The sequence below is a fragment of the Cheilinus undulatus genome, linkage group 3 (assembly GCF_018320785.1).
Source record: "Cheilinus undulatus linkage group 3, ASM1832078v1, whole genome shotgun sequence".
Classification (NCBI taxonomy): Eukaryota; Metazoa; Chordata; class Actinopteri; order Labriformes; family Labridae; genus Cheilinus; species Cheilinus undulatus.
The window spans coordinates 11,949,927-11,973,197 of NC_054867.1; positions in this window are offsets into that span (position 1 = coordinate 11,949,927).

Sequence of the window (23,271 nt, forward strand, 5' to 3'; positions counted from 1 at the left end):
GTAACATCATACAAGGAATACAAACCAGGAACTTCCTAGCTCTGTGGCACTACTTAATGCACCACCTTGCAGATTATGCCAAAATCTCCTGTTGTAGACACCTATACTTAACAACAGGTTACATACAGAAAATCTGATGTTAAATTAAACAGCTTTGTACAAGACCCTATCTCATATTCCAATTTCTAACCAGTTACATGAAGAACAGAGCTATGGACATGTTTTGTACTTATAGTGAGACCATAATATGAAAAGTAGTATTTCCTAATCTAGTATGCAAATCAGGCATTTGCTGATAACCTTAAGATGAGACTAAGGGGAAAAAAGGACCTATTTACATGTTTTCATTGCAGTGAAATCTAAAAAGTAGTGCCACATTCGTTTACATTTTTAGAAAAAAAAAAAATACAAGGTATACCGACCATTTCTGGATACTTCTAATGCTTTTTAATACTGATTTTAAAACATTTATGTGTCACTGTCAGATCACTTTACTATTGCAGCTGTAGCTCAATTTAAATGTGCTGTATCAATTTCAATATTTTTTCCATAACTCTGTGTGGAATGTAATTTTCCCTGCATATGATAAAGACATGCAGCATATATATATATATCTATATCTATATAGATATATAGATATATCTATATATCTATATAGATATAGATATATATATAGATAGATAGATAGATAGATAGATAGATAGATATAGAAAAAACATTTTTTCCAACACACAATGATATCTGTAAGTAATAGGTAAGTGGATAAGAACAGTCATAAAAGTCATTGGGGTCCTCTACATGTAACCTTACAAAGCAGATGGATACGCCCGTTTCCGTGTTTCTCACTGGCGAATCCATCTTGCAAAGCTCCCATCTGAACACTTTGGGCCTGGTCAGAAAGTTACAGGACCAGTCAGCACTAGGGGGCAGTGCTTTTGGGCGCGGCAGAGTCGTGGCGTATGCAGGCAGCCAGAAGAGGTTGGTGCAATTATGGTGGAAGACATTAGCCTGGATGCTGCTAAAGCGCTAGTTTTATCAGAACTTGACGACATTTCTTCATTAAAAGACGAACAAAGCATTGAGTTCTTTTCTTTACAAAAACGACAAAAGTTGTGTACTGACATGTCTACAGTCGCCATGGTTTCGAGTTATGCAGCTCTCTGTGGAGTTTACCTGTCAGCCCCCCCTGGTTTGGGGCTATGATGTCACATGTTTTGTTTGTTTGTTTTCAAAAGGCTCCGCCCTTTTTCCAAATGCTGTCTATGGACGGTTAACCAGATGGATGTTGGAAACAAATCCATCTGGCCTGTCAGGTTCCTCTAAATGTGCATTCACATTTTCACTCTATATTTCTGAACTATGAAGTCATAATGAATCAAAATCCAACCAGACCCCCCACCCGGTGGTTTAATTGCTCTGGTCTTATCTGGTAGCATGCAACTAATATTACTGTGAGATATTGCACCATCACGTTCACTGTGTTGTTACAAACTCTGCTAAAGTTTTTAGCAATCTAATATTTAGCTAGGTTATTCTAATATTCTAACAGGTTATTCTAACATTAGCTTGCTAACATAGACAGATAAGCGTGACTGACACAACCAGGCACGTCATGACTCATAGACAAGTGGGTTGAATTGAAACAGGGCACTTACAGAGTTATTGTTAATTTAACAGACTAGTTTAAAGTTTCTATTAAGGAAAACTGGTCTTTTCAACAAATCTCATGCTCAGCCAAGCTGCTCTGAGCTTTCGTCTCTCTGCTGTAAGGAGGTAAATATGGAGCGTATGATATGAAAGGAGTTGGAGCTCCCTCTGCTGGATAAATTATAGAACACCAACATCAAGTCTAAGTAAAACCAAGTCATATTCCTGGCACTTTATTTGTGTTATTAGTGTTAACATCAGTGTCTATTGTGTCTAACGTTTGTCCAATTATGATTATTTTTAATGGGCTATAACTGACCAATTAAATCAGCCGGATGATTAATTGGTCAGGTCCTAGTTATATCTTTAAACTCTCACATCGCTAACAACCTTCAAGGTATAGCTCTATTGTCTGTGCTGGTTTGTTCCCATTGTCATCACACATTCCACTGACACACTGCTCAAAATCAGTCTCAACCAAAACTGAAGCATACTCATATCAGTGTCATGCTTCTTTGTTGCAATTATAATTTGAGGGAAAAATCCCCATATTGCAATTTTATGCCTGGTGTATTTGAAGATAGTGATATTGTTAGAAAGAACATAACTACTTCTCATTTAAATGATAATTTAGTGTCACTCTTTCTGTGCATGCAAGGAGCTGGGACAGCATGCGGGCCTGTCAATTAGGAATTTAAAAGACAAATAATGGGTGAACAATGTAACAGTTAGAGAAGAGGCTGAGCTGTAGAGTGGGTCACCCACTATTCAGAAGTTCAGCAGCTGGATGAAAATGCTCTTATATTGGTTATTTTTGTGTTTCTGACAGTTATATATGCAACTCAGAGGATGGCCATCGGGGCCCGTGGTCAAATCATTGTTAGATTTCTACCAGTGGAAGTAATACAATATAAATGAAAAAAAAAAAAAACCCATAGCAGTCAAGACTGAAATTGGCTCCTACACCAAAAGAGTCTGCCTTTTTACACAGGATCTATAAATAGAGATCAGATTAACAGAGATTCTTCAGAGCAGGCAAGCATCCTGCTGGGCATCCTTTGCCTTCATGTGAATATAGATGAACAGAATGTGGTATAAAATGCTTTTAGCAGTTCAAAGAACAGAGAGACCATATGTAAGAACAGTTTATACCCTTTACTCTTAAATTAGCGCTAATATAGCTGAAAGTCTTCATTTGCTATCTGTTTGATGAGTGTTGGAGCAGCTCTGCCTGCATGCTTTACTGTGTGCTGAAACACCAATAGTGTGACAAATGGCTGTGGGCCTGATGACTACAAAGCACACTGCCACTGTTTCACACAGCAAACATTCCACAGCGCCCCCTCAAACATCATTCATGACTGTTGCTACTCAGTGATGCTGTATATAACACCCACTTAAGATAGCAAAAAAGTTCAGATCCTAAGCTGAAAGGAACTGCTGTTTGCTTGCATCTCTGAATTATTACCCCCATGTACCAGTCTGCTTCCTGCAGTGGAAAGGTTCACTGTATGAAAACTGCAACAAATAGTTTTGTTATTATTGTCTTTGCCTAATAGAAAGTCCTTTTAATGATGACCTCGTGGGCTAAGTTTTCTTGTTGAGGCTAGAGACTCTAGGTGGCACCCTTCACTGATATTCGCAGTACAATCGTTCTCCATGGTTAGTGGTTACACTGATTTTGGAAATAGTGGATAACTCACAATTCTGAAATAAACCCTTAATTTATTGGTTATCTTCTAACTGCTGGGCTCTGTTTTATAAGACAAAGCTTTTTTTTATTCAGGCTTTCCCACAGAATTGTATGGCCCCCTGACAAACCCAGAGAATGGGCCTTCTCCAAGTGTGATTTGATAATGATATCAAAACATTTGGCTTGGATCAGAAGCATTAGTGCTAGTATCCTGGCGAACAGTTACTTCATCCTGGAGCTTAAAGTGTGTGTTAATAATTCTGATGTTGAAATTACTTATTCACGCCACCCTTAAACCCTTTTCAACACTGTTCCTACCCATTTTTTTATTTTTTCCCTGCACTTTTTCTAATTGTAGCCAGTTTTTAACCATTTTTCACCATTTTCTCATATATTTTCCCCCTCTTTGTGTGTCTTGACCCAATTGCTCCACTCTTATCCCATTTTAGCCATTCTTTAACCATTTTCAAACATTTTTTTGCCCCTTTATTGCCTTTCTTGGCCCATTTTGCAGCTTTTCACTAAATGTTTCTACTGTTTACCATTTTACCATCCATTGTTGCCTATTTTTGGTTTCCTTGACCCATTCTTGCCTCCTTAAAACCATTTTTGACAGTTTGAAAATGCTTTTCACCATTTTCCCTCCCCTTTTGCCCCTTTTTGCCTTTCTTGGCCCTTTTTTTCTATTTTAATCCCATTTTAGCTGCTTTTTAGACACTTTTGACAATTTTCCTACCCTTCATTAACGCTGCAAAACAGCTGGACCCACCCATTTCCTTGTTTCTCACTGGCAAATCCACCTTGCAAAGCTCCCATTTGCACCATTTGTGCCTGGTTAGAAAGTGACAGGACCAATCAGCAATGAGGGGCAGTACTTTCAGGCGCTGTGGAGTCGTGACGTAAGCAAGCAGCAACAAGAGGCGGTTCCAGTTATGGCGGAAGAGCTTAGCATGAATCCTGCTAAAGAATACGTTTTATCAGAACTTGACTACATTTCTTCTTTAGAAGAAAAGCAAAGAACAGCAGTCAGTTGTTTTCTGATGTTTGTTGCTCTGACTGGCGGGTAAAATGTGACAGATGTGTGTGAAACACATCCATCTGGCGTGACAGGGTCACCCTTTATACCTTTTTTACTCCATTTTTGACTCTTCAAGTTATTTTTTTGCCACTTTTCATCATTTTCCCCATTTATTTTTTTACCTTTCTTGACCCATTTTTGCTTCTTGTAACCCATTTAGCATTTTCCCCAATTAAATCATGCTTTTTCTTAAAGTTATTTCAGTTCCCTACTTTATTCTCTGGCATCCTGACATTAATGCACATCATGGCTTATCTATGAAGGCTGACACTACTTTCTAAATGTTTTCGTCAGTTTGCTTATGCACATTGTTAACATTAGCAAGAAAGGGAATCTTGCTTTAACAAAAGGGTTTCCATTTTTATTAGGCTATACAGTACTACAACAAATGTTAGGTTGATTTCTTGTTGCTCTGATAGAGTGGGTACTATTTACAGACAAAATAAAATATGGTAATCATAGCTTAACTTTACAATAGACCATGATTTTCCTGACTTCCATGGGCCCTCCATTTAGCTGGGCTCTCCCAGAAAGCTCTCCCTTTTATCCCCCCTTATGGGTGGCCTTGTTTTTATTTGTAAGGTTTATAGTGATGAACTTTTGATGCCTTTGGATTTAACACTGGATCGATTTTCATTGCACAAAAATGCACAAGCTCTTGCCACAAAAGGTTGAGAGCACACCTCAACCAAACAAACTTCAAATGTTTTACATGTGAAACATCTTAACATGATTTAGAATTCAGTTTAAAGGCTGTTTGAATCAGACCAGCAGAGTCAGAACCAGCACGGCAGCTTCTTCAAGTCATTTGGCTTCAGGGGCGATTCTTTTAAACCTTTCAGAAGTGCTAATCAAGTTTCTACTGATGACTGAGAATAGGATTCTCATAGCACATCAGCAGGCCTTTATTTCACAGAAGAAAACATTTTTTCCCAGCTAGAGAAATTTGGAATAAAAAAAGGAGATACAACAATGCAAGGATGATGATCAGCAAACTCCATTTCAATGTGAGGGAGAGTCTCATGTGGATTTTTATCAATCAATCAATAAGTCTTTGTTTTTATAGCACCAATTCATAACTGAAGTTATCTCAAGACGCGTTACCGAGAATCCAGGTCTAGACTGCACTATTGTTTAACTATCTTTGGTGGTCTGTCTGTATGTCTCGATTTGCACACCACAAATATGTACAGATTTTCTATAAAACCCAAAATTGTCACGTAAACATGTTTAAACATGTCTGTCTGCAGCCCAGTGGTGTGATGCTTTGTTAAAAACGCACAATAAAGTGTGCACTCTAAAATTTTGTTAATAAGTCAAAAGGCACAGCTTGAATGTTCCTCTTATTATGTTGTAGGCAAATCACTGCACATATGCTCCAGTACACAGAGGTGCTGAGCCGTTATGCAGTTATTTGGGGAAAATCACCCTCTGCAAATTGGTCTTATTGCATTGAGCATCTAATGGTGAAGTTGGTAATAGCAAAGCATAAATAGACCAACTATCAGTCTACTGTCTGTGAGAGCTCATGGAAGTGCACTGGAGTTTTTATGATGCACAAACTGACTTTTGAGAGATCAGGAAATAATTTCACCTCTGTATGACTTATAAACAAAAAGATAAACTAGAAAAGCACTCAGAGAGCTTAGACCTCCACCATTAGCCCTATCTCCCAATAGGAGAGAATCCTTTAGAAAATTCCTGGATCCAGACGGTGATAATCAGTTCTTCCTTATGCCATTCCTGACATATCCTGAAAATTTCATCAAAATTTGTCCATGAATTTTTGAGTTATATTGCTAACAAACAAACAAACGAACAAACTAACAAACCCTGCCAATCACATAACCTCCTTGGCAGATGTAAAGATGACAGGTAGGTACACACTACTGTTCCATCAGGTGTATTTATTGATGATAAATCAATTTTCATTTTATGAATACATTTCACATAATGAGGGAGAAAAGCTGTTAAAAGTTGACCTCCTGGTTTGCACTGTAAGTATTATATATTACTTTAGGAGTCAGAGACTAAGAATACTAGCATCAGACTTAGACTGATCCTAAATGCCTGATGGTGCTGGCTCAACTTTTCTCAAAGCCGCTGGCTCACTTTGACCCATAGTGACCATTTTGGAAAATAATGCCCAGTCTAGCACTTCAGCCTAATCTTTAGCAGAGTGATTTACATTGTATGATACAGTAGTTCCCAACCCTTTTTTTCTGGAGCCCCCCCCCATATCAAAGAAAAGATGAGTCTAAAAAGTGATCAATTACTGTCAGCATCAAGTTAAGTAAAGTTTTGCCATGATCTTATTTAATATATGCCTCAGCTTCAGACCAGACGAAGCCTCGTGCCCCCCCCCCCGGGATCTCTGGCGTCCCCCCCAGAGGGTCCTAGACTCCAGGCTGGGGTATAATGCACATCATTGAGTATACCAGGGTACACAGTAATGCATTACTGTGATCACGTTACATTTGTCAGTAACACAGTAGTGTAAAGTGTTACTGCTACTAACTTTGTTATCACTTACTGTAAAATTATAAGCTTGTTACTTGCATTACTGTAATCATCCAGCGATGTGTAAAACAGGAGTGTGAAGAAAACAAATCATGTGCCCCTTTTAATGCTCGTTTAAGAAATACTGATTCAGGTGACCGACACATCAGCTCGAGTCAACGGATGAAGAGGGAAACAACAGAGCAGTCTGAATAAGGATACATAGAGATACAAACACTGCTTTGGATTCGCTGCACAAAAGGACATGAATGTGACGGTGAGGTATAATCTGCCCCCAGGCCAGAAACAACTTTCTGCTGCTGTGAACTCCACATCTTTCCAAACACCTAAAAAAACTAGTAAAGACCCCTGGAGTCTGACTGATGCTCAAGATAACTGGGTGGTGCTGACACCTACAAGGCAGCCAAAGCTTGATTTTTCAACACCGGGCAAAGGTAAACACAGAAGCTGAGATAAATGGCAGCATATATCAGTGGAGGAAATGTTAATGTGGCATTGGTCTTGATGTTTCATAAGAGTGCTTTTTTGTTTTCAAGAGCGAAAGGAGGAATTGTGTATGTCCTCTTCATTAGAAAAATGATTTATGCTGATTCTGGCGTGTAGAATTATCAGAGGGCAGTGGCTGTCTTTATTTAACTTTATCAACACAACTTGACGGTCTTCACTTCTTGTGTTAATGTCATATATTCTCGCGCCTTTTATTGCATGAAATAGAGCCATTCACTCATCTATCACTAATGCATTGTATTTCCCACTGGCAGTTAAGTAACAGTAGATCTCAGGTGACAAGGAAGTAATCAAAAGTAATGTAGCTAGTAGCGTAACAAGTTACTTCTTGCTGTGAGTGAATAAGTTATATAATTCGTTATTCTTTTTTAGTTGACTACTGAGGTCAGCCCGACACATGGGTCTGTATGTGTCTGACTGACTGACTGACTGAGTGACCATACTTTCAGAGGCATACCATACAGCACTGATCATCAACTGGCGGCCCGGGGGCCATATCAGGCCCCCCAAAGCTTCCTGTGTGGCCCCTGAAAGATCATTAAATTCAGAAAAGGAGGAAAAGAAGATGTTGTGGTTTTAGGAGGTTCCTTTTGCTTTGAATGTCTGCAGCTTTTAAATCCACCTCAAAAACAATTAATATTGAAATAGTTTTAGAATGACTTAACATTGTATCTGTTTTACAGAAAATTACTGTCATAATTAGGAGATATTTAAAATTAAGGGTTAAGGTTGGCAGAAGTGCTGCAAAAATGACCAGATAAAGTGGTGAAAAGGGGTTGAAGAGTAGCAAAAATGGTAGGTAAGTGGCAAAATGGGTTGTGGAGTCACACAAAGGGATAAAAATTGGTAGAAAAAGTGGTGAAAAGAGGTTAAAATGTGGCCCAAAAAAAAGGGTAAAAGTGGAAAAAAGGGGTAAAAAGTGGCACAAAGGAGATTTAAAAAATGCAGAAAAAAGTGGTAAAAATGGGTTAAAGACTGGCAAAAAGGCTCTAAAATGGGTTAAAAGTGGCAAAAAATATTTTTAAAATTGCAAAAAATGTTAATAAAATATATGAGTGGCACTAAGGGGATAAAAAATGCAGGAAAAGTGGTTCAAAAGGGGTTAAAATCTTGCAAAAATCGGGTGAAAGAGGCAAAAGGGGCAAAAAGTGTCAAAAAAGAGTCAATGTTGGTGTTAAATCACAATGGTGGAGGGCCCATTCTCTGGGATTTTTTTTAGGGGCCCAGCCAACTCTATTGTCAGGCCCGTCTCCTTGTGGCCTGCTGCATTATAGATAGTAGGGATAGATCTTACAGCGAATGACTAAAAATGTCCTGCAGTTTGAAAAAAAAAAAAATTAAAAATACTACTACAATAATTAAATCATATCAAATATTATTTAATTTTTGTGTATTTTAAAGTCCAGCCCTCAGAGTTTCTGTCAAGAATAAATCTGGCCCTTGTGCAAATGTACTTGATGACCCCTGCCATACAGAGTTGGGCGGGTTTAGCTGTACTGAAAGCTGTCAGTAATGGCTGCCTCCACTGCTGCAAATACCTCAGATATAGCTTTAGCATTGCATCCATTTTATTAGAACTAGACCACATTTCTGTATGAAATGAAGACAAAAAACAACACTGGCAGCTTTTCATGTTGTGTGGCCTCTTCTGCTGACCTGCTTTGGCATGAGTATGTGACAGTTGAGGGGGAAAGAGTTACTTGTGTGAATGCTTGTATACAAGGCCTGCTAGTGGAGTGATTAGCTTGGATTTAGCTACAGTGGCACTTGTCAGAACTGGCCAACATTTCAACTGAAATGTTGAAACACTGAAAGCTTTCTGTGACAGAAAAGATGTTTTTACTCTTCTGCCAACCTGCTTTGGCATGAGTATGTAACAGTTACAGGGAAAGGGTTAGTTGTTGTGAGTGGTCGTATACAAGACCTGCTAGTGGAATGATTAGCTCGCAGTTAGCCACAGCAGCATTTTGTCTGAACTGGACAAGTTGTCTTTATTAAAACAAGCGCAGAAAGCAACACTGAAAGCTTTACAGGACAGAAAAGATGTTTTCCTTTTACTCCCTGTCTGCTTCAGCATGGGTTTGTGATCATTATGGTGTGGTTGTCTGATGTATGTAGGGCCTGCTGCCGCGCTAGCTGTTAGCTTGGATGTAGCTGTAGGAAAGCGGCAATTTAATCAGAACTGGGCCACATTTCTTTTTAAAAGCAGAGCAGAGAGCAACACCGAAAGCTAGTCTTGGCAGAGAAGATATTTTAGCACGTCTCCTTTAGTGATGTGTCCCCTCACCGCGCAAAGGAGCACAGAATAAAGGGAGGATATTTTCTCCTGCCCTGTTTGACTCAGTGTGTGTGTAGGTGCATGTGTTTGTGTGTGTCTTTTAACCAATCAGATGCGTTAAAAGAAAATGTGGAGGGGAGGGGTATGACGTTCCTCAGTGCTCTGTTTACCATTTAGTCTCCACTCACAGAGAGAGAGAGAGAGAGAGGATAAAATGTAGCTATATAAATTTCAGTAACCAGCAACAATAAGTTCATTATAAATGAGGACTGGTACTAGGTTGTGTAACAGTTTGATTTATTTGGAAAACATTTTGTAAAAGCAGTGTTTTGTATTTTATTATCATTATTATTTATTTTTTAATGGAAATCACAGAAGAATACTCACATGTTTTATTTTGTATGTTAAAAACAATATCTTGCACCATTACACACCCCAAAAAAATCACTCTGCTAGAACACACAATTCAGTCAGGCACTTTAACAGGCACCCAAGATAGATATAGTCAGCCATATTTCAGGTTTTAACCTAGTCTTGTTTAGAAAGTAACTAGTTGTATCTAATGGATCACTTTTTTGAGTAGCCACCCCAACACTGATTTTACATTAATAAATCACCAATATGTGTAATACATAGTTTTAGGCCAGGATGGCAGAGGAAGTCATTTTTTTCCTGACAAGTGCTAAATTGACTTTGAAAGGCAAAAATCTAATTGTTGGTTTTCTTTTCTTTTTTTTTTTTTTTTTTTGAAGTATGTTAAGGTTGTCATGATCAGCATTTTTGGCCTCCGATCCCGATCCGATTTTTTAATATTGAATATCTGCGAATACTGAATCCCGATCCGATACTCATAATGACCTAGATTACAGTTTCAATTGTTACTACTAGATATCTCAAATTTATTCCATTTAACTCAGTGCAGCCAATATTGTTATAAAAAACATAAAATCAGTTTTCTGTTCAGAATGGTGTAATAGCTCTGTTTCACTTTAATTATCTGTCAAAAAATAAATTTACATATTCATTTAGTGCAGTGTTTAGTATTCAGACAATCAAAATCAACTTAAAGTGGTCAGCTGAATGACCTGAGCAGTCAAAAAAAGTGAACTCAAATAACCTCAGATTCACTTAGAGGTGGTGTAACAGAGTTAGTAGTCACAATAACATATGAATCCAGTAAACACTATAACTCCACTTAGAAGTAAACTTGACTCTATTAGTCACAACAGAAAACTGAACTCAAAATGAATTTCAATCATCCACTTAAAGTGCTGTAAACAGTTTAACTTGAATAGGATGAAAAACATGAATTATACAGATTCAAAACAACAATCCTTATTAAAATGTAGCAGCTTAATCTAAGATGTAAACCAAAACATTAACTCTGGAATAAAACCCAAATACAAGGCACTCATGTTATTTCAGTGCAGTTTCTAAAGTGCAACTAGAGCTGCTTCGTCACTCCTCCTCCCCTCACTTTTTCTCAGACTCAGCAGTGACATGGGGCAAACATCTGAGCTCCAAACGTCTGTAGTGAAGCTAACGGCAGTGAAGTTGCCTTTCTCTAGTCTATCACGTACTTTGTTGTACAGCTCTAGTAAAGCTGTGTCAGTAATGTAATGTCGAGACGGCAGGGCATAGCGTGGGTCCAAATTCTCCACCGTGGAGAGGGGCTGGTTGTCCAAAGCGATGAACTCAACCCCATTTTCTCTGATCTTTTTTGCCTTGTCGCTCTCTCGAGGGTACTCGTCTGTTCTCTAAAAGACCAGAGTGTGTATCTTTGGTGAAGCTGCCTGTTGCTCTCGTAAAGTCCTCGTATTCTGCTGTATGTTTTGATCGGAGATAACGGATCAAACTTGTAGTGTTAAACGCTGCTCTGCTGCTACCACCCCGTGAAACGGCTGTGTTACAGATGCTGCAAGTGGCCGTTGGACAGTTTTCACCCTCACGTTGGAAGTATTTCCGCACTGCTGACATTTTAACACACGAAAGCTAATGTCGCTACTACTGCTTTGTTGTTACTGGTGCGTTTACGGCCTGTCGTAAATTGTTCTCCATTTACAGCAACTGACGTAAATGATCGGCTGGGCTGATCGGATCAAATTGCAGATTGCTGATTAATTAAAAATGCTTAGTATCGGCCCCGGTCCGATACATGTGATAGGGATCGGGACATCCCTGAAGTATGTACTACTTCTCTCTTGTGCATCTTTCTAACACAGAAAGATAGAAATAATGGATAACTCCTGACTTCATGGTCACATGACAAAACTTACGCATAGTTAGATACAGGGGGTGGGTCAGCTTACCCGCTGATTCATCTTTCCTCACTCTCCCTTAATGACAATCATTAAAAATACATATTCATTTTGAAATCTTTTTGTTCAAAAGGGATTTAACAGACAGAAGGAAAGTTTTCTAAAAACAAAGCATGCTCTACAACAAACACACCACGCCACAACAAGAGAAACTAGTGCCATCAGGCTTTAGTTAACTCAGCTGGTGGCACAGATGCTGTCCATCCCTTTAACAAAGCTACAAACACGGAGGAAACCAAACCCTCTGTGAGTCCAATTTCAAAATGGAGAGCTTTGATTCCAGCTCAGGCTCCAGCTCAATGGGTGAGTGAATGTTGCTGCACACTCAGAAGAGCCCGTGTGAAATAAACAAGAAGTTAGACATTTCCTACAGTCACATATGCCTCTTTTTACATAGAAAGTATTTTGTAACATGCAGAGCAAACTTCATCACAGCTAATTACATTGTGTTAAAATGAAGAAAAAAAACACACAATTATGAGTCAAATGGCCTCATTGCCTCAAAATGAGCCCTAAAACAAAACACTTTTTTTCTAAATAAAAGGCCTATTAAATGGGTGTTTTCACTGGATAATCACTGCCTGCAGGTAGAATAAAATGAGGTTAATTAAAAGTCCACTGGAGATTGAAGATGGTAATTTATTTCTTAAAAAAATAAAGGCAAAGTCACAGCCTGTTGTGCGAGTTTGGAATATTAGAAGGTTGAAAAATTTTGGACTAACATGGAATTCAAACATTTGTCCAGACAGAAACGCTCCACAAAATCAGTGACATCTTTTCAACAATGCTATAAAAAACTCATTATTTTCCATCATGTCTTCCTGTTGCCGTTGAATGATCTTTTTGCTTTCTTTCTTGTTTAATTCTGTCTCAATGACTTCTTTACTTCAGTTTTTATGTCTTCTGCTGTAATGTTTATATAAGCTTCATTTATTCTAGAGCCTGATAGCACATCATTTAAACACTAGGGTTTATTGTTTTAAGTGTTTTTTATAAAAATATTCCTACTAATGTGCTAGGTTTATAATTCTAATTTTACATTTTGCACTTAAGATGAAACCTTGCACGGTTAAATTAAAGGTTGACCATATTCAAGTCATGTATTTGTGTGTATTATTTAATGAATATATAATTTCTACATTGATGAAGGTATGATAAAATGTAGTTTAAAAAAATATTCTTTATTGTGTCTTTCTTAATCTTACAAGTATAATTTGCGGTGTGTCTGTCTCAGGGGCGTAGCACCGGGGGGAGGGGGTTCTGATTACCCTGACCCGCAGTAGGAGGGGCCCTTGAGGAGCCTGCAATGAAAAGTGTGTTTTTATCTATCTTTTCTTAATAAGTAGTGTCATTATTGACTCAAAAGTGACAAAATAAATTGATCAACAGACTGAAATTTGTATCAAATAGACTAAAATAAATACTGGGGGCTGCTGCTTCTCCCTTAAAAAATCCCAAATGGTATAGTCCAGCACTATGAAATAATGCAAGTAAATTCAGTTTAAAAATTGTTAAAAATATGTAACAGTTAAAAATATTGCTCATAAATGGGGAAATTATGCTTCATAAATACACTACAATGCATATATATTTGTAAAAAAATGATGCATTTGTTGCTTGGCCTGTGTAATATTCTTTCTGGGGGCCCAAAATCCCTAGCTACGCCCCGGTCTGTCTGTCTGTGTCGAATTGTCCTTGAAATTTCTCAGAAGGCTTCTTGGATGTACAGGTACCCGTGGTGCCATAACAAAATCATAAATGCATACAGATTATCTGTATGATCCAAACTGTTTTGCCTTTCACTTCAGTTTTTACCCCCTCACTGTCCCCATCCCCCATCATGTCATTTCCCCTGTATTGTACATACGCACACACTGCCACAATGCTGAAGAGGAGACAGCCTTCGCTTTACACAAAGAAAATACAGTAAATATGGTAAACTATTGTTCTTATCTTGATTAAAGCTGCAGTTTTTCACATCATTTTTTCCACACAAGGCTCTTTGAGAGTACAATTTACCTTCCTCAGAATCTACACAGAAGATCGGTTTCCTGCATGTGTCCTTGGCCGGCCACGACACAGAATATTAGCAGCAAACACAGGAATAGACATCATGAGGACTCCAGAAATATGTATCTAAAATATCTCAATCGCCCCCTAGTGGCCGGCTGCAGTATAGGTGATAAAGACTGATCTCCATGTTAAAGGCTTAAAGTTCATTACTTTTGATTTTTTTTTTTTTTTTTTTTTTTTTTAAAAAATTATCTTAATTGGACCAAAATATTAATTTCTCTTAGTTTATTTCAATGTCCAGCCCCCACAGCATCTCTCTAGAAAAAGCTGGCCCTTGTGAAAATAGAGTTGATGATCCCTGGTCTATAGTGTGGGTATTGTCAGGCTGGGCCAACACATATAAATTAATTAATTATAGAAATATATGTTTTTAAAAAATACTAATTTTGTTCCAAAATTTAGCAGCAAGAGAAATTCTTAAATTTGTAAAAACAATGACATGCAATTATGCTTTCAGTGTTCAACAGTTGAAAGAATCATCAAGAGCAGACAACACTATTTCTGAGGCCAAAAGTCTGAATAAGCAAAACTTTATAGAGAGGATGGCTCCTTTCTCTGCAGAAGATTGCTCAGCCTCCCCACAGTGTCATTTTTCATTTTTCTTATCTTCTGCACCTTGAAGGCTGCCACAGAGGAGAAGACTGCAGCGATGCTTTCCAGGAAGGCTTCAGTGGTCTCCAGAGAAAAGTCTTCGTTTAGTATTGAACAGTCCAGTAACCATGTCTTGCAGCTGTGTCCGAGGCCACTGCCTCCTTCTCTCAAACTTCAATTTGTGTGGTTTTTTTGTCGTGGTAAATGTTTCAGCGTTTTCTCAGAATCTCAGGGATATCGGCGCCTTTCTCAGCTTTGAATTGCTTTCCCACCAATGTCACGCAATTCAGGTTCTTGAGAATCTGTTGACAGTCGATTTGTGAAATAGAAAATATGAAAAGGAGAAAGATTTGTCAGCTCCATTCGCTGTTTTTATGCGACTGACACTGGGGAAATAGGGAACGCCTTATGTGCTGTAGGCTGAGATCTTGCTTGTGTACTGAAAATTTTCTCAGTGTTGACTTCTGCACATTTTATGAGACTGAAATATTTGATAAAAGCAAAAAAAGGCAATTGCTACTGTCATCCAGAGAATGAGATATATAGAGAGCTATTCCTTAACCCGCAGTTACTTACACCACAGGCTGTTTCATCATAGTAAGTCCATATAAAGCCACACAGTTTTATCCTGTAAAAGCTCTCAGTTTTTCCTGATCATTTCTGACAGTTTCTATCAAGAGTGGATGTTTAATGCAGCTTTTATGTTTCAGCTGTCTTGTGGAAAGCCCTGGTGGTTTTCTGCATTTAAACGTGTAATCTCTGACCCTCCCCCAGATGGCAGGATAAAGGATGGTAGACGGATAAAAGACGGATCAAAGATATTGAGTTCATTTTTTCTGCACTCTCCTCAGTATTTGGAGTTTAGTTGATTTGAAATGTCTTTACTGTAAAAAACCCACACAATGAGTACAAGAAGTCATCATTAAAAAAAACAAAATGCCTAAAAGGTGAACAGGCAGCACTGAAGATCTTCATATGTGTTTGTCACTTTGTCATCCAGGCACCACATGCTCAATTTACTCACCTTTATTAGAATACTTATTTCCTTCAGATGAAGACTTCAGCTGGCTTTAAAGGGATACTTCAACATTTTGGCAAATTCTTCCATTGCCATAATCCCTATAGTCTTAGTAATAGGTTTGTTACCTTCAGTTGTCGGTGCAAGCTATTTTTAGATCGCCGCTGCCGAGTTCGGACCTGCTGTGCCAACTCAATGTAAGCAGACGGTATTCTGGCTTTCCCTCATTCAACTCATCAAATACACAATCCAACAACTCCAAAACGCTCTCATGGACAAGTTGTGACCTGCACATTCACCACGCTATGATCTAAAAAATGCTTGCACCGACAACTGAAGGTAACGAACCTATTACTAAGACTATAGGGATTATGGCAATGGACGAATTTGCCAAAATGTTGAAGTATCCCTTTAATGACAATAGGTTTTCCAGGAAAGATGCCAGATGTTTACAGAAACAATACTTAATTGCGACTGTGACATTTCAATCAGCTGTGAAAGAAAAAGAGCTGCCAAAGCTTGATTAACTATTGGACTTACAGCCATCATGTTGACTTAATAAATGAATAAATAAATAAATGAATGAATGAATATCACTGCCAGTGGTGGATCTGAATGCCTGTCTGCTAGTTATGTAGTTCTTGTAGGTGTCATGGTAATTTCTGTTACATTGGAACAGTGAGGCCAGTTCCTTTATTTTTGGTGTAGACTGAAAACATTTGGGTTTAACATCAGAAGATGAATATGAGACAAGAGGTCAACATTTCAGCTTTTATTTCCAGGTGTTTACATCTGGATCCGATGAACCACTTTGATGGTAGCACCTTTTGTTTGAACCCCCCCATTTTTCATGTGAGCTAAAGAATTGGAACGTGTGACTGACAGGTGTTTAATGTTACCCAGGTGTGTCCTATTACAATGATTATTCAAACATGCTGAATATATACGCTCAGTTTCAGATTTGGGGTTTGCCTGTGTGGACTGTATTGATAGAGGTGTCATCAACATAAACCAGAGAGCTGTCTACGGGTGAAAAACAAGCGACTGTAAAGCTGAGAGAAGATGGTAAATCTATCAGAGCCATTGCACAAGCGTTGGCCACAGCCAGTACAACCATTAGAAATGTCCTGGAGAAGAAAGAAACCACTGGTGTACTCTGTAACAGACATCAAACAGGGAAACCAAGTAAAAACAGCATCAGCTAAGGACAGAAACATTGTGAGAGCTGTAAAGAAAGACACTAAAACAACTGTTAGTGATATCAGCAACAACCTCCAGAAGGCAGGAGTGAAGGTATCACCATCTACTGTTCACAGAAGACCTCATGATCAAAAGTACAGAGGCTACACCAGAAGATGCAAACCACTCATTAGAAGAAGAACGGGAAGGCCAGGCTGGAATTTGCCAAAAAATACAGCTTCTCAAAATTGTGGGACAAAGTTTTATGGGCTGATGAGACAAAGATGAACCTTACCAAAGTGATGAAAGGCTATCGTTTGGAGAAAAAAAGGATCTGTTCATGATCCCAAACATACAAGCTCATCTGTGAAACACAGTGGAGGTAATGTCATGGCTTGGGCTTGCATGGCTTCTTCTGGGCCGAGCTCATTTATCTTCATTGTTGATGTAACACATGATGGCAGCAGAAATGAACTCAGAAGTCTAAAGAAACATCATGCAGCAAGATAATGACCTAAAACACACTGCCAGGGGCAAGAAGTGAAAGGTTTTAAATTGGCCAATTAGATCTCCAGACTTGAACCCTATAGAGCATCAATTTTACCTCCTGCTAAAGACGAGACAACCCCCCCCCCCCCCCCCAAAAAAAAAACAACAACAACTGAAACAGGCTGCAGTGAAAACCTGAATGCAAAAATTTGGTGATGTCATTGGATCACGGGCTTGATGTAGTTACTGCAAGAAAAGGATATGTGACAAAATATTAAGTCTGCGGGGTGGACACAGGTGATTGTAAATGTAACCCTGATAAACATACATCTCTCAGCAAAAAAGTAAAATTTGATCATTTTTGATAAATCTGTTACAGGTGTTACCATGAATATTAAACTCTGTTTCAGGCCCAGACCTGGGCTGTCAGTGTGCTTTCCTATTACCATCATAATTTAGGACGGAAATCTGGGTTCACACTGTGCAATTTGAGCTGACTCTGTAAGAGTGTGGTTTAATGCCAGCTCACACTAGAAATGGGTGGTAATACAGTAATACCTTATCCTGGGGTATTAAAAAATGGCCAGGGTATTGATTTAATTACAATCATGAGGACAGTGCTATGGGATGGGTGCACTTTTACACGTAATGGCCATTTTGTTAGGTACACCTGTTTAATTGCTTGTTAACACAAATAGCTTATCAACCAATCACATGGCAGCAACTCAGTGTATTTAGGCATGTAGACATGGTGAAGATGACTTGCTGAAGTTCAAACCAAACATCAGAATGGGAAAGAAAGGGGATTTAAGGGATTCCTCCCCCTCCCCCGCTGGCTTTCACACTAGCATCATCGATCTGTGCCCAGGCCCACTTACCTGCTGTATACCTGCTGTATCAAACTTACTCAGTTTGATACAGCAGGAGGCGGTATTCATGGAGCTGGTTTACAAGCCTTTACAAGTTTTTGTTTTACCGTGGCAAAAAAGCCCATCTTGCTGCCATGGATCATATAAAATCATTTTTGAAGATGCCAGCAACGTTGCTCTTCATATCTGCACATCTGTGTGCAGCTCAGTGGATGAAATGGGCTTTCACTGCATAGATATAGTGGTTTTTGAGGTGACAGGATACTCTTATTGCCTTTGCACCTCCTCTCACTGACTCCAACTTGTGTTCAACAGTAAAGTTGGTCATAACCGACCATTTGTTGACTTAATTCTGTTGATTTCTGCTTTTTATTGAGGAAAAATATGACAAACTGCCGCGCCATGGAAAGAAGTTATGTTTTTTTGATGACGTCTAAAAAGCTGTCCCATATCCAGGCGCAGTTGCATTCAGTTCTCATCCATACCAGGCTGGAGTCCACCGGCCCGAATTGCACCCAAGAACACCTCCCCAAGTGGGTCTGGGCCTGGTGCATGGGCACGGTTTGTTTGCATTCACACTGACCAAAACAAACTGGACTTTGGGCACAAGTGCACTCTGTGGACCTTAGTGTGAAAGCAACCTAATTGACCTATGTCAAAGAAATGGAAACTTATTTGATTAGAAGTTATGCTGATTATACACTTGTGAAAACTTTTAAAAGACTTAAAAAAACTAACACCTGACACCCTCCCACATCTAAAGACAATTTGTCCTTTTTAAGTCAAAGACTAAGATTGTTCAAAGACTGGGAGTCATTAAGTACAAGACTAGACTAAGACTCCTTTTGAGATCGTTTCCATCATACACCTGATGGAAGTTCACAAAATTATCTTTAAGGCAGAGAACAAGCTAGAGAAGGCAATGGAGATCACATTATGTCCTTTAATTTGATGTTTTTTAATAATTTACATAGAGTAGAAATGAAAGGAAAATTAAAAACCAAAGTCAACCAAAGAACTTTCTCAGACACACTTCAGAATAAAAGTACCCTATGAAAACAAGTGTCTCACCACAGAAACATGATGGGGCTTTTACTTTGAAAGACCCTGTAAAGTTTTACCATACCTGTCATGTCAGCCTGGAATGAAATGACAGACACAATACAAACACACTGGTGCAGCAAGATCTGACTGTGACTGAGCAGAAGAGTTTTTCCGTCTCTTGAGTTATGAGTGGACATCCAGCAGCTTCAGACTGAACTTAGCTCCTGTTCGTGTTTTGAAAAGTTGACTCTATTAACGCTCTTACGCAAAACACTGGCTCACATTGGTTGTGGCTGACAGTCGTGTCACAGAAAACACAATTTGCACAAGACCAGATGAAAGACTTAGGACAATGTCAGACACGTCTGATATCGTCATAACCTCAAGACTGAAGAAAGACTGCCTTAAAACTGCTCAAATTGAGTGTTATGACCACCTTTCATCTAACGACAGAGATTACAGAAGCAAGACTCTCAAGAATTTACTCCAACTTTGAAATTTTGTTTGCAACTTTGAACTTGCTTGAAAAGTTGTTTGATGTAAGGTTAGTGTGCACTGTGAGTAAAGTGTGTTTCTGTTGTCTTCACTGCAGATTTTGCCACTATTGGATAAATAAAGCATTATCTTATCTTTTGGCATCCATGGAATGCTACAAATCTGCAATTAAACATTTTTTGATACATCACCAGTCTTTTTCTGACCTAGAGGAGATCCATAAGTATGTAACTTCTCAGTGGTAAAGCAGCATTTCACAAAACAAGTACCGTGGAAGTTTTACCTGTTTTACAATAAACTCTCTAGAGTACGAGAGCCAGTATGCAAATGCTTATAAAATGAGTTTCCTTTTAGTTTACTTCTGATATAGAAGTAACCAAAAGAACAGTCCCACCTGTATTTTTTTACATCACTGTTCTTTCTGACATATGCCTCTCCTTATCTAGTCGCCGTAAAATAAGTGTCGTATTAAATTTTACAGTGTATAAGACTGTTTAAGCTTTACAGACTTGCTCCAGGTACCATGACCATGCCTCATTAGCATTCATCTTTCTCTTCCTTCAGAACCACCAGGGTCTCTTTCAGTCAGAGTCTGAAGAGACGGCTCCTCCATCAAGATTCCTGACCATGCTGGTACCATAAACTTCACCCAAATCAGTGATCAGGCCCCATCTCTTTAATTCAACCCCCAACCCTCACACCTTAATCCCCCTTCTTTTTCCTTCATCCCTTGTCCCTTCATGCCTTGACCCGTACCCTCTTCCTTTGACCCTTCATCCCCCCAACTGCTACCCTCACCCTCTTCATCCTTTGACTCTTACCATTCTCCCTTTGTCCCTCATCCCTGAATCTGCCAATTTCATCCACAATGACATCTCTTGAATATGAGTATCTACTCACCCAAGTGGTTTATGTTTGTGACATACTTTTCAAGACTGTTTGGGACTGTGCAGGATTTTTCCATCACATATGTTAGATAAGCTGATAAAATGATAGATACTTTTTCTGTTTTCTTTTATCACATCTCCCACCAAAGTATGATCTAGAATGTGTAGTATTTATGATCTGCTCTGCAGTATGAAGGTTGCCTGAACTAGTACAGGTGGTATCCAATTATGGTTTTATGACCATGGCTCAGAATCTGAGACAGGTAAGTACTCATTTTCAGTGCTGTGATAGCCTCTGTATTAAAAGCATCACTCTTAATGTTTCACCTTTAAGAATGTCAAAATCATTCTGATGGCAGACTGGCTTGAATCAGGGAGATTGGCTCCTCTTTCATTTGCATATTGCTACCTGAAAGCCAACTAATGCACTGTCCAACATTATTTGAGCAGATATCACATCCTGGTAGAAGTCACTGCTTTCTGGCTGGGAAAGAAACCCTGAAGGCAAACAGTCACGTATCTTTCTCCAAAGAACAAACAATTTACTGTGCACATCAGCTGCATTTGTCAGGTGGTGGTTTGTTAAGGAGTTTTTGAACTTTTATTTCATTCCAACTGTCTACAAGCTATCAGTGATGTTATATGTTTCTGGCATAGGAAAAGATCAAAGACTGAACAATTATCCACAAACCATTCACAGCCATGTACCCAACAATGTAGAATGTTTTTATGAGAAGGGAGAAACTGTCAAATTCACAGTTTTTTCCAGTTGTGGCACAACTAAACCACAAGGGATATGGATTTGGAACAGCTCAAGAATAGCTTTTAGCCTTTGGTGTGTGTACAGGGACCTACTGTCACAACACAGCCCTTGCTGTAACATAATTTACATGGATATTTTATGCATAGTAAAAAACATATTTCTGAAATTTTGAGAAACTGTTTTAGAAAAGGTGTTTTTAATTGTATTTCAAAGGCTTGCACATTTCCTACTGCATTGAAAGTGGTGAAAAAAATCCACTTGCATGGTCTACACAGCGATCCGCCTGCAAGGTGCACTATGAAGCAAATCGCTGGCTTAGAGATGATTTTAAACTGTCAGTTTGTGTCCATGCAGAAAGCATGAGGCCTTGTTTCAACATATGCGTGGTTACAAAGGTAAGATAGCAGGATGTCCATTCATTTCTATGAGAATCTCGTGTGATGTCCGACGTACCTGCGAAACTCCTTCCCTCTCTAAAATTTTTCTCTTGAAGGTGCAATGAGTACGTAAACTTTTATGGTTGATTTCGGAGAGACCGTATTATAAAGGGTTGTAAATATTTTTGTAGTCCCCCAAACGGTCACAGTTTGGGAGCCGTGGTTCGGTGCGCGTATTCACACGACAAATAGGTCCAAATCATTCTAAAAAGAAAAGAAGAGAAAAAGCAATGTGACAGTATCCACCAGTGTTTGCTAACTGCTATTAAATCACCAATGAAAAAGAGGAAGTAGCTGGCCTATCAAAACACAAGAAAGAAGAAAACTTGGCTCACAGCTATGGCTGCAAGAGAGGCAGGTTAGTGGTGGGCGATACTGCAACATTTAGTATTGATCCGATAAGCAATAAATACAGGACCAGTATCACCGATACCCATACTCGATACCGATATTTTTTACTTATAAAAACAGCAGTAAACAGAATTATTAAATTGATATAAATAAGGCAAAAAAAACAAAAAAACACAACAACATATTTCAAAGCAGGATTTAACTTAACATATATATAACATATATCCATTTTGTAGGCCCCACTACCTAATGGTTAGACTGTTTAATTTGTTAATCTGTGTACTATTACAGTGGTTCTCAAACTGGGGTCCGGGGTCCCCTGGGGATCCACAAAAAGATTCAAAATAAATTATTAAAGTAATGCCAAGTGTTACGGATAGGTTTGCGGTCTTTTCTCTTTCTCACTTTTCTTTTCCCCTGAAACTATGAGCTGGTATTATACAGAGATGCAGCAGCTGTGTGTAAATATATTGTCAGGTAAAGCCTTGGAAATTAAGACTACAAATCGCAGTGACACAGGTCGGTGTTGGTAGAGCCATTGACGTCATTTCCAGTCCGTGTGTTTGAAAACCAGTTGATTGTGAAACTGGGGACATCTGTACAGGGCGGCAGGGAGTCACAGCAGCGGCGGAGCCATGCTATAGAGACGCCGTAAAGGACTACTTCACTCTTACATCTGATGGACAAACATGCGAAGTTGTGTAATTCAGTCCGCACCGTGCTTGTTTAGCTGCATGAGTTTAGCCCGTGCAGTTTTAAACCTGCACCACTGTTACCACCATCTCTCCACCACAACACAACAAAACCTGAACGAAACCAACCAGACGGGGCTGGCAGCTCGTGGGAGCCAAAGACTGCTTGTCGGGTAGCTGAGAAAGGACGCCGTGGTCGAGGTCCAGACGTCACACCAGGTACACACAGCTGCCACTTATTCGCCTCTGGTTTACTGCTCAGCTCGTGGTTGTGTTTTCACGTTTGGATGCAGTGACTGTAACTCCTTTAATTGGGGTTGTCTAAACTGCATTCATAACACA